At 41.9% G+C, this 11,333-nt stretch overlaps 1 protein-coding gene across 1 annotated transcript in view; it reads left to right on the top strand.

Annotated features, from left to right (window-relative positions):
* Positions 1-47: 47 nt before the first annotated feature.
* The window catches only part of KLHL15 (kelch like family member 15), a 72,005-nt gene continuing 60,719 nt past the window's right edge, over positions 48-11,333 (top strand). Inside the window, exon 1 of the mRNA XM_064278099.1 lies at positions 48-260. The gene's annotated coding sequence lies outside the window, so the exon portion shown is untranslated. The remainder of the gene's footprint in view (positions 261-11,333) is intronic.

Below are 11,333 nucleotides of genomic sequence, written 5' to 3'. Positions count from 1 at the left end.
GGGCGGGGAAGTCGAGGCGGGAAGACAGACGAGGGCCCAAGCCTAGCGAAGGCGGATGACCCATGCAGCAGGGACCTCACTGCTTGGACTTCTCTCCGCTTAGGCTCATTCAGTGCTAGTCGGCTTACTAAGAAACACAATGCAAAGTGTCGGGATCTACTAATCGCAGAACTGTTGGCTATTTGGGCAGGCAACATTTAAGGCAGCTCCAGAAAAGGTCCTTTGGCCTGGAGGGGAACGTAACACGACGCTCCGCGCTGGTAAGGGAGAAGCTATTTCCGTTTCCGGGAGCGCTGCCCGAACCGGTTTGCCGAAACTTGAGAATTTTATCTGGGGTGTGAAACTAGAATATAGAGAGACTGTCGTTATTTACCGATTCCTGGGTACAATTTAATAAGGCGAAGTCGGCTCGGGATCCGCGCTGCCTGCAACGGTGCTCGTGGCTGGGAGGAGGCCGCGTGCTGAGCGGGCTACGCTCAAGGCTCCGCGCGTCGCCTGTCAGGCTTCGGGGAGGGCGCCCTCGCGTGGAGGTTAGGGGAAGGGCTCAGGGGCGCCCGGATAGGAAAAGCAAAGTTCCTAACTTGTTACCAGACGGAGGTCTCTAGGGCCTTGAGAGGTGGTCCGTGGTGGCACTAGAGTGCACTCCGAAAGGATTTTGCTTCGGGGAGAAGCTAGGTGTCATAAGAGCGCCCAAAGTAAGTTTTTAAAAAAGCAGGTCCAAGAAAACCCACTTCTTTAATGGGAAGATTACCAATCGTCATTTTAAAATTTAAACAATTTTGAGACTCAAACCTTTTTTCATCGCGTGTTAAAAAGAAGTTGGGTGGTTTTTGTTTTACTCCATACATTTTTATGCTTTGCAGTTTTTCTGTTGTAAACAGGTATTCATTATTAACTGGAAAAAAGATATAAGGAGAGGTACATAAAAATTTAGGTTATATGTACCCATTGAGTACTTAAGATTAAAATGAATATGTGTTTTATATAATAAATTTTAGGTACAACGGTTTACCTAAATAGATAGCTGTGTTTCAATGAGTGCATTCACTGGCTAAGTGATGGTGGAAACTATGCTATATTGTACTTGGATGGTGATATTTAATTCTTATTTATCTTAGCTTCTAAATAGTTATACCAGCCAATTAAGAAAACCCGTTGAGGTGGTGAAAGAGTTCCAGAATTAGATAGTGATGGTTGCACAACTTTGTGACTGTAATAAAAACCACTGAATTCTATACTTTAAAAGGGTGAATGTTATAGTATGGAAACTACATCTCAATAAAATAAAACTCATTGATAATACATAGAAAATAACTAAATATTATGCTTCATTGTCAGAAATTTTTATTGGAAGTAAAAAGGCACAGGAAGCAATAATTAATTTCAAATTAATGAAAATAGTGGTTAAAATTATTGGCACCTAAAATTATTGACACCTACTTACCAAATATTGATTTAATCCTCACAACAATCCAGTGAAGTTGTTAGGTGTCATCAAGTTGATTCCGACTCACAGTGACCCTGTGTACAACAGAATGAAACACTGCCAGGTCCTGCATTATCCTCACAGTCTGTGCTATGTCTGAGCCTGTTGTTGCAGCCACTGTGTCAATCTATCTCCTTGAGGGTCTTTTGCTTTTTTGCTGACCTTCTACCAAGCATGATGTCCTTCTCCAGGCAGGCACTGGTCCCTCCTGATAACATGTCCAAAGTACATGAGACGAAGTCTCACCATCTTGCTTCTAAGGAGCATTCTGGCTGTACTTCTTCCGAGACAGATTTGTTCATTCTTTACTGCAGTCCATGGTATATTCAATATTCTTCGCCAACACCATAATTCAAAGGCATCAATTTTTCGGTCATCCTTATTCACTGTCTGTCTTTCACATACATATGAGGCAATTGAAAACACTATGGCTTGGGTCAGGCATGCTTCAGTCCTCAAAATGACATCTTTGCTTTTTAACACTTGAAGTAGGTTGTTCGCAGCAGATTGGCCCAATGCGCGTGTTGTTTGATTTTTTGGCTGCTGCTTCCATGGGCGTTGATTGTAGATCCAAGTAAAATGAAATCCTTGGCAACTTCAATCTTTTCTCTGTTTATCATGATGTTGCTTATTGGTCAGTTGTGTGGATTTTTGTTTTCTTTATAATGAGGTAGATACTATTATTCTCATTTTACAGAGGAGGAAACTGAGTCCCAAAAGGCTTAGGTAACATATCCAAGTTTCCACAGCTAGCAGCAGAGCTGAAATTCATAGCCAAGTCTGAGTATACTTTTTTTATATACTGTTTTTTTAATTGGCTTTATTGAGGTAAAATTTACGTACCATAAAATTCACCTGTGTTAGGTATACAAGTCAAAGATTTTTAGTAAATTCACAGAGTTGTACAACCATCGCCACAATCCAGGTTTAGAACTTTTCACTCACCACAAAGAGATCTCTGGTGTCCATTTGCAGTCCGTCCCCATTCCAACCTCAGAGACATTCTGTGTATATAGATTCGCCTTTTCATATAAATGGAATCATGTAACATATGGTCTTTTGCCTCTGGCTTCTTTCACCTTGCATATTGGTTTTGAGGTTCATCCATGTTGTAACACATAGTAGTAGTTTGCTCCTTTTTATTGCAGAATACAATTCCATTGTATGGATGTACCACATTTTGTGTATCTGTTCACCAACTGATGGATGTTTCAATTGTTTCTACCTGTTGGCTATTATGAATAATGCTGCTACGGACATTCGTGTACAAGTTTTTATGTGGACATGTTGTGGTATGATGAATTACTTAATATGGCCCTTCTAGCCATAGTCTTTGTAACTCCCACCAAATGACTAGGTGGGACTATGCAGATGAGGTGCCTGTGACCCACCAAGGGGATTGGATAGCTTGCTAATAATGTAAATAAGGCACATGTCACCCTTGTGGGGGTGGGACCAATGCAAGTAAGGCATATGGAATCCTAATGAGGGGATTGGTCAGTTTTGCCATCCCACTAGGCTTAAAATGAACCATCCCGGAGGCGGGAAAGGATGATCTCAACAACACCAAGAAAGAAGAGCCAGGAGTGGAGCTCTTCCTTTGAACCTGGAATCCCAGTGCTGAGAAGCTCCTGGATGTACGAGATGAAGAGAGAGCTGTAATACCAAAGACAGTGAGAAGCAGCAGCAGAGAAAGGGCAGCAGAACCAGGACACCAGCAGGAGACTGCATGGTGACCTTCTGAAGCCTGGCCCATGGAGCAAGAAAGCTGAGTGCCTTGCTGGCAGAGTAGGATGCCTCTGGGCACTTGGTGGAGCTAGGTTTGCTGACCCCCTGAGCTAGCACTGAGCGCCTTTGGGCTGAGGCTTACTGGCAGAGTGGGGTACCTCTGGGCACTAACCAGCAGAGCTAAAAGAGCTTTGTAACACTTGCCCGAGCAGGGCAGAGGCTGAGAGTGCAGAGAGGCATGCCTGCGGGCACGGCTGAGAAGAGGCTGTCTTCGTCAGGGAACTGTATCCTGAGAGTTCCTGAACCTGAATTATAACCTGTTACTTCCTAAAAAACCCCATAACTATGAGTTCTGTGTGGCCATCGAAACGAATTATCAAATCCAGAAGAGGAGTGGAGGGTGCCATGGGAGGGACAGTTGGTGTCAGAATTGGTAAAAAGTTGGGCGAGAGAGGTATGTCTGGTCTCAGCCTCATAGGAATCAGCCTTGGGCTGTTGGTCTTTTTTTCTTTCTTTCACTTTAGATGAAGGTTTACAGAACAAACTAACTTCTCATTAAACAATTATTACACACATTGATTTGTGACATTAGTTACCAACCCCACGACATATCAACACTCTCCCTTCTCGAACTTGAGTTCCCTGTTACCAGCTTTCCTGTCCCCTCCTGCATTCTAGTCCTTGCTCCTGTTTGATGTGCCCCTTTAGTCTCATTTTGCTTCATGGGTCTGTCTAATCTTTGGATGAAGGGTGAACCTCAGGAGTGACTTCATTACTGAGTTAAAAGCATGCCTGGGGGCCCTACTCTCAGGGTTTCTCCAGTCTCTTGTCAGACCGGTAAGTCTGGTCTTTTTTTGTGAGTTAGAATTTTGTTCTACATTTTTCTCCAGCTCCGTCCAGGATCCTCTATTCTGATCCCTGTCAGAGCAGTCGGCAGTGGCAGCTGAGCACCATCCAGTTGTGCTGGGCTGAGTCTGGTGGAGGTCACGGTAGTTGTGGTCCATTAGTTCTTTGGACTAATCTTTCCCTTGTGTCTTTGGTTTTCTTTTCTGCCTTGCTCCTGATGGGGTGAGACCAGTAGAGTATCTTAGATGGCTGCTCCCAAGCTTTTAAGACCCCAGGCACTGCTTACCAAAGTAGAATGTAGAACATTTTCTTTGTAAACTGTGTTATACCAGTTGAGCTAGATGTTCTCCGAGACCATAGTCCCTACAGCCCTCAGCCCAGTGATTTGCTCTCCCAGGGAGTTTGAATGTGTCTATTGAGCTTCCACGACCTTGCCTTGGACAAACTGTACTGGCTTCCCCAGTATTATGTACTGTCTTACCCTTCACCAAAGTTACCATTACCTATTGTCTATTTAGTGTTTTTCCATTCCCACCCCTTCCCTCCCTCGTAACCGTCAAAGATTGTTTCTTTTTGTGTGTAAACCTTTTCTTGAGTTTTTATAGTAGTGGTCTCATACGGTATTTGTCCTTTTGTGATTGGCTTATTTCACTCAGCATTAATGACCTCCAGATTCATCCATGTTGTGAAATGTTTCACAGATTCATTATTGTTCTTCTATCGTTGCGTAGTACTCCATTGTGTGTGTGTACCATAGTATGTTTATCGATTCATCTGTTGTTGGGCAACTAGGTTGTTTCCATCTTGTTGCTATTGTGATCAATGTTGCAACAAACATGGGTGTGCATATGTCTATTCATGTGTTAGTTCTTATTTCTCTAGGATATATTCCTAGGAGTGGGATTGCTGGATCATCTGGTATTTCTATTTCTAGCTTTCTAAGGAAACGCCATATCGTTTTCCAAAATGGCAGCAGTGCATGAGAGTTCCAATCTTCCCGAAGCCTCTCCAACATTTTTTATTTTCTGTTTTTTTGATTCGTGCCAGTAATGCCGGGGTGAGATGGTGTCTCATTGTGGGTTTGATTTGCATTTCTCTAGTGACTAGTGATCGCGAACATTTCCTCGTGTGTCTGCTAGCCACTTGAATGTGTTCTTTGGTGAAGTGTCTGTTCATTTCCTTTGCCCATTTTTTAATTGGATTTTTTTGTCTTTTTGTTGTAGAGGTTAGACCTTTGTCAGATTTGTCATAGCCTGAATTTTTTTTCCCAGTCTGTAGGTTCTCTTTTTACTCTTTTGGTGAAGTCTTTTGATGAGCATAAGTGTTTAATTTTTAGAAGATGCCAGTTATCTAGCTTATCTTCTGGAGTTTGTGTGTTGTTAGTTAGGTTTGTAGCCAGTTAATGCCGTGTATTAGGACCTCGAGCATTGATTCTATTTTTTCTTCTATGATCTTTATAGTTTTTGGTTTTATATTTAGGCCTTTCATCCATTTTGAATTAGTTTTTTGTGTATGGTGTGAGGTATGGGTCCTGTTTAATTTGTTTGCAGATGGACGTCCAGTTTTGCCAGCACCATTTGTTAAAAAGACTCTCTTTTCCCCATTTGATGGACTTTGGGCCCTTGTCGAAGATCAGCTGACCATATGTGGATGGATTTACATCTCGGTCCTCAGTTCTGTTCCATTGGTCAATGTATCTGTCGTTGTACCAGTACCAGGCTGTTTTGACTACCATAGCTTTATAGTAGGTTCTGAGGTCAGGTAGTGTGAATCCTCCTACTTTCTTCTTTTTCTTCAATAGTGCTTTACTTATCCAGGGATTCTTCCCTTTCCATATAAAGTTAATGACTAGTTTTTCCATCTCTTTAAAGAATGTTGTTGGTATTTAGATCGGGATTGCATTGTATTTGTAGATTGCTTTGGGTAGAATTGTCATTTTTACAATGAGCCTACCTATCCATGAGCATGGTATATTTTTCCATTTATGCAGATCTATTTTGATTTCTTGCAATAGAGTTTTGTAGTTTTCTTTGTATATGTCTTTTACATCCCTGGTTAGATTTATTCCTAAGTATTTTATTTTTGGGGGGGTATTATAAATGGTATTGTTTTCCTGATTTCCTTTTCATCATTCTTTTTATTGGTGTTTAGGAATCCAACTGATTTTTGTATGTTTATCTTGTATCCTGATACTGTGTTGGATCTTTCTATCACTTCCAGTAGTTTTCTCGTAGAGTCTTTTGGGTTTTCTATGTATAGTATCATATCATCTGCAAATAGGGGCGGTTTTACTTCTTCATTACCAATTTGGATGCCCTTTATTTCTTTTTCTTGCCTTATTGCTCTACCTAGGACTTCCAGCACTATCCTAATTAATAGTGGTGATAAAGGGCATCCTTGTCTTGTTCTTGTTCTCAAGGGGAACGTTTTCAGCCTCTGTCCATTTAGAATGATGTCGGCTGTTGGTTTTATATAGAGTTCCTTTATTATGTTAAGGAATTTCCCTTCTGTACCTATTTTATTGAGAGTTTTTATCAGGAATGAGTGTTGTACTTTGTTGAATTCCTTTTCTGCATCGATTGAGATGATCATGTGATTCTTTTATTCATGTGGTGGATTACGTTGGTTGATCTTCTAATGCTGAACCATCCTTGCATACCTGGTATGAAACCCACTTGGTTGTGGTGTATTATTATTTTTTTATATGATTCTGAATTATATTGGCTAGAATTTTGTTGAGAATTTTTACATGTATATTTATGAGAGATATTGGTCTGTAATTTTCTTTTTTGTGGTATCTTTGCCTGGTTTTAATATCAGGGTTATGCTGGCTTTATAGAATGAATTCAGAAGCATCCCTTCCTTTTCTATGTTCTGAAGTAGTTTGAGTAGTAGTGGTGTAAGCTCTTCTCTAAATGTTTGGTAGAATTCTCCAGTAAACCCATCTGGGCCAGAGTTATTTTTTTGCTGGGAGTTTTTTTTTTATTATTATTGCTTTTTCAATCTCTTCTATTGTTATGGGTCTGTTCAGATTTTCAACATCATCTTGTGTTAGTTTGGATAGGTAGTGTGTTTCTAGAGATTTGTCCATTTCCTCTAGGTTTTCAAGTTTTTGGAGTATAGTTTTTGATAGTACTCTGTTAGGATCGTTTTTATTTCAGTTGTGTCTGTTGTAATGTCTCCCATTTCATTTCATATTTGGGTTATTTGCACCCTGTCCTGTTTTTCTTTTGTCAGTTTGGCCAGTGGTTTGTCGATTTTGTTGATCCTTTCAAAGAACCAACTTTTGGTTTTGTTGATTCTTTCTATTGTTTTTCTATTCTCTATTTCATTTGTTTCTGCTCTGATCTTTATTATTTCTTTTCTTCTGGTGTCTGGGGCTTCTTTTGCTGTTCTCTATTTGTTCAAGTTGCATACCTAATGTTTTGATTTTGTCCCTTTCTTCTTTTTGGATGTGTGCATCTATTGCTATTGATTGAACTCTGAGGACTGCCTTTGCTGTATCCCAAAGGTTTTCGTATGATCTGTTTTCATTCTTGTTTGATTCTAGGAATTTTTTGATTCTATCTTTGATTTCTTCTGTTACTCAGTGGTTTTTAAGCAGGGCATTGTTCAGTTTCCATGTAATTATTTTTTTTTCCTTGTTCTTCTTATTGTTAATTTCTACTTTGATGGCATTGTGATCAAAGAAGATACTTTGTACTTCTCAGTGTTTTGGATTTTGTTGAGGGTTGCTTTGTGGCCTAAGATGTGGTCTATTCTAGAGAATGTTCCATGTGAGTTGGAAAGAATGTGTACTTTGCAGCTTTTAGGTGGAGTGTTATTCCCCTGTTCTGGAACTCTGATGTCTTGCAAATTTTTACTTTGATTATGTCCCACATGATTCTCAGGGTTTCTTAATTTTTCTTCATTCTTTTTTCTGATTTTTCCTCAAACAAAGTGGCATTTAAGTATTTGTCTTCAATTTCACTGATCCTGTCTTCATTGTTTCAAGCCTGCTCCGCAGACATTCTATGAAACTGTCCATTTCTGAAATCTTGTTGTTTATCTTTTAGATTTCTAATTGTTGTTTTTGTATGATTTCTAGTTGTTATTTTATTTTGACATTTTGTTCCTGTACTACTTTCCTGAATTCTTCCATTGTTTTGTCTGTCTTTTCCATGATTCGTGTATTTTTTCCTCATTTTTGTCTGCTTTTTCCTTCAGTTGTTGGATAGCTCTGAATATTAGAGATTTGAATTCCCTGTCAAGTAGTTCCAGTGCCTTTTCTTTTACTGGAAGATCATCTGGTGTTGTATTTTGGACACTTACTGGAAACCTCCTGTCCTTTTTTAAATGTTTTGATATTGTGTGCTGTCTTTGGGACATTCAGTAGTTATTTTCTTCCTTTGTTGATTGTAGATTTGTTTATTACATCCTGCTTTTTTGTTTTATTTGGTTATGCCTGAGCAGGCAGGCTGTGCATTCTTTGTTGTTTGCTCATCTGCGGGCATGATATTTCTCACCACCTTGTCCAGTGAGCAGGGCCAATCTCTCAGCTATGGTGCAGCAGGGCAGGTCTAGTGGAAGGGGAGGGGCTGGGATGGCTTGTTTGTGGCACGTACCGGGGCTGAAAGGGGGGGCTGGGGTCAGTGCAGGGGGTAGACCATGCCTATGCTGCTTCAGGGTGCAATGTTCAGAGCATGGTGCCGATAGGCAGGAAGGAAGGAGGAGGTTGTGATGTGTGGAGCTAAGTCGGTTTGGGAAAGAAGAGAAAGAAACAGGAGCCAAAAAAAAAAAGTGGTAGGGAGCCTGCCGTTGGAGTGGCACAGAACTGGGGAAGCCGTGTGCCAGTGGCTTTCTAGCCAAGCAGTAAGGCACAGTCCATCAGGAAGGCACAGATATGGCACATGCAGCTAGATGGTCCATAAAAAGGAAAGGAAGGGATGGAGAAAGAGATAAGAAACTAGATTTTTTAAAAAAGGAGAGAGACAGGCACTCGCAGGTAGGTGATCAGGAGAAAGGAATGGAAGGAATGTAGAGAAAGAGACAAGAAATCAAGAAAAAAAAGATGTCAGGTGGTTGGGAGGAAAGAAAGGAAGGGAGGTAGAGAGAGACAAGAAACTGAGAAAAAAAAGAAGAAACAAAAAAGAAATGCCCCAAGGGACTCCACTGGAAGTGGGTCCTCAGCGGAGTGGTGCTGCACAGCCTATCCAGAAGGAGCAGAGGTAGCACATGGTGCCAGGTGTTCAGGAGAAGGGTAAGGAAGGGAGTTAGAGAGAGACAAGAAACCGAGAAAAAAAGAAGAAAAACAGAAAAAAAATGCCCCAAGGGAGCCCACTGAAAGCGGGTCCCCAGCTCGTTGGTGCTGCACAGCCCATCAAGAAGGAGCAGAGATGGCACACAGCACCAGGAGAAGTGTAAAGAAGGAAGGTAGAGGGAGACAAGAAATCAAGAAAAGAGAAAGAAAAAAAAAAAGATGCCCCGAGGGAGTCCACTGGTGTGGTGGTGCAGAGTGGGGAAGGGACTCCCCAGCTGTGTGGGACTGCACAGCCCATCTAGAATGAGCAGAGATAGCACATGGTGCCAGATGTTCAGGAGAAAAGAAGGGAAGGATGGTAGAGAGAGACAAGAAATTGGGAAAAGAAAAAAAATTCCCAAGGGAGCCCACTGGCTTGGCGGCACAGACTGGGGAAGTGGCTCCCAAGCTGCTAGGCATTGCACAGCTTAGAAGGGGTGGGAATGGCACGGAGCGCCAGCTGTTAAGCAGACAGAAAAAGAAGGAAAGTAGAGAGAGACGAGAAACCAAGAAATGAAGAAAAACAAACAAAAAAACAATGCTCCCAGGGATCCCACTGGTGTGGTGGTGCATTTCTGGAAAACGGTTCCCTAGCCAAATGGCGCTTTACAGCCTCTCAAGAAGAAGCAGAGATGGCACACGGACCCAGGTGTTCGAGAGAAAGGAGGGGAAGGAGATAAGAGAGAAAGAGAAGAAACCAAAAGAAGCTGAAAAAATCAACGATTGCAACAAGGAAATGGCACTGAAGGAGCCAGCCAGTGTGGACAGGCGAATCCAAGTGGCACGGAGCTGGCCTGCCAGGAAGCAGCGGAGGCGGAGCAGGGGGAAGAAGGTTTGGAGGTGGGAAAGTGTGTATTGCTGGTTACCGGGTACTCTGTCTCCTGCTGGGAACTCTGTGAAGCTGCCTTCCTGTACTCCCTGTCTGCCAGTCTCGGTGGCTGAGAAGTCCAAGCTGGCAAATCTGTGCCAAGTTAGCTGATAGGGGACCTCCACTCTGTATCTTTCCTCACTCTGTTCTCTGTCAGTTTAGTATTCCATTTGGTCTTGGTTGAGTTCTTCATCTCTTCATTTGACACTTAGGGTTCCAGGATTGACATGTGTCTCTGTTTTACTTAGTTTTTCGTGTCTTTGCTGTGGAAGGACAGTGTGGTGCTTCTGTCTATAGCGCCATGTTGTCTCCGCGTATAGGCTGTTGGTCTTGATACTCCTTTCGCTTTGTGAAATTAGAAGACGTCAGACACCCTTGCCACACCATTTTTACACATGTGTTTTCAATTCTGTTGGTGGTTGTGCATTTGCTGATTTCTATGGTAAAGACAGCTTACTGGTCAACCGACTGGAAGAGATCGATATTTGTGACCGTTCCAAAGAAAAGGGATCCCACAGAATGTGGAAATTATCTAACAATATCATTAGTATCACACACAAGTAAAATTTTGCTGCAGATCATTCAAAATGGTTGCAGCAGTGCATCTACAGAGAACTGCCCGAAGTTCAAGCCAGATTCAGAAGAGAATGTGGAACAAGGGATATCATTGCTAATGTCAGATGGATCTTGGCTGCAAACAGAGAATACCAGAAAGATGTTTACGTGTGTTTTATTGACCATGCAAAGGCACTCGATTGTGTGGATCATAACAAATTATGGATAACACGGCAAAGAATGGCGTCATGGATTGAATTATGTCCCCCCAAAAATGTGTGTATCAACTTAGTTAGGACATGATCCCCAGTATTGTGTGGTTGTCCTCCATTTTCTGATTGAAATTTTATGTTGAGAGGATTAGGGTGGGATTGTAACACCACCCTTACTCAGGTCACCTCCCTGATCCAAGGTAAAGGGAGTTTCCCTGGGGTGTGGCCTGTACCACCTTTTATCTCTCAAGAGATAAAAGGAAAGGGAAGCAAGCAGAGAGTTGAGGACCTTATACTACCAAGAAAGCAGCATGAGGAGCAGAGCGCATCCTTTGGACATGGGGTCCCTGAGCCTGAGAA

The sequence above is a fragment of the Loxodonta africana genome, chromosome X, assembly GCF_030014295.1.
Source record: "Loxodonta africana isolate mLoxAfr1 chromosome X, mLoxAfr1.hap2, whole genome shotgun sequence".
NCBI classification, from domain to species: domain Eukaryota; kingdom Metazoa; phylum Chordata; class Mammalia; order Proboscidea; family Elephantidae; genus Loxodonta; species Loxodonta africana.
This window is presented reverse-complemented; position numbering and strand designations above follow the sequence as displayed.